At 72.5% G+C, this 985-nt stretch overlaps 1 protein-coding gene across 1 annotated transcript in view; it reads right to left on the reverse strand.

The window, feature by feature from the left end:
* LOC105853376 overlaps positions 1-985 on the reverse strand; it is a 109,175-nt gene that overhangs the window by 942 nt on the left and 107,248 nt on the right. The gene's annotated exons all lie outside the window — the stretch shown is intronic.

Genomic DNA, 985 nt, shown 5'->3' on the forward strand with positions numbered 1-985 from the left:
GCTGCCGCTCGCCCCCGCCCACCTGCCTTCCAGATGTTGCCCTCCCTCTGACTCTACTCCCGGTCCCAGGGCTGGAGGAGCCAAGGCGGGAAGACCCGGGGTGCAAGGCAGGGGCAGGGCCGGCCTGGCGCAGAGGTGGGGGCCAGAAGGTCCCGGTGGCCTGCCCACCCCCTTCCGGCCCGCCCTGCGGGCCTTTCCCTGCAGCCCCCGAGGCCCTGGGACCCTCAGACTACCCCCTCGCAGCCCGAGCCCAGGCTCCCGTCCGTGTAAACATTCCCCTGACTTTCTTCCCTAAAACATAAACGCCGTGGCCAGGCCTCAATGGCAGGAAGCCATCCGTCCCCGGCCTGTCACTGCCCCTTTCATCTCCTTCCCGCCACCAGCCTGCCCGCTGCTCTATTTACACTGGACACTTCCTCTGGGAACAATACTGCCCAGGAGGCAGGCTGGGCCGGAGGGTGGGAAGGCGAGGGAGCCCCAGGCGCCCGTCCGGGGACGGCCCTCCCGGCCTCCGGCCTCCGGCCCAGCGCTCCGGGCCGGACCCTGGGAAGTGGGAGAGCACTGGGGTGATGGCCTGGGCCCCGGGGTCAGAGGCCGTGCAAGGCCTGCTCTCCCCTCGCCGGCTCTCTCCCGTGTCCAGCAAGGGCCCGGCACGCAGGGCTGGGCGGGCAGACGGCGTGGCACATGTGGGCACGAGACGCCCAGGCCAGGACGCCTCGCCGAGCCAGAGGCCGGGGAACGGGGGCGGCGGGGGGCTGGGCTGGGAGGGGGCCGCTGGGCCGTCCTTGTCCAGGGTCGGAACCCCTCTCAGGGCTTCAGCCCCCAGCAGGCAGGCGGCTGCTCCCAGGGCTCAGGGGGGCAGGAGGGGCAGGGACCAGCCGTCCACACGCCTCCCCGACACTGTCCGGAGATGCTCCGTCGCGACCGGGGAGGGGTGTCGCGCTGGCCCAGCTCCCGGGGGAGGACCTGACTCGGCGCCCGAGAG

This window comes from Condylura cristata, unplaced genomic scaffold (assembly GCF_000260355.1).
Source record: "Condylura cristata isolate star-nosed mole 26May11 unplaced genomic scaffold, ConCri1.0 scaffold00008, whole genome shotgun sequence".
In the NCBI taxonomy this organism is placed as follows: domain Eukaryota; kingdom Metazoa; phylum Chordata; class Mammalia; order Eulipotyphla; family Talpidae; genus Condylura; species Condylura cristata.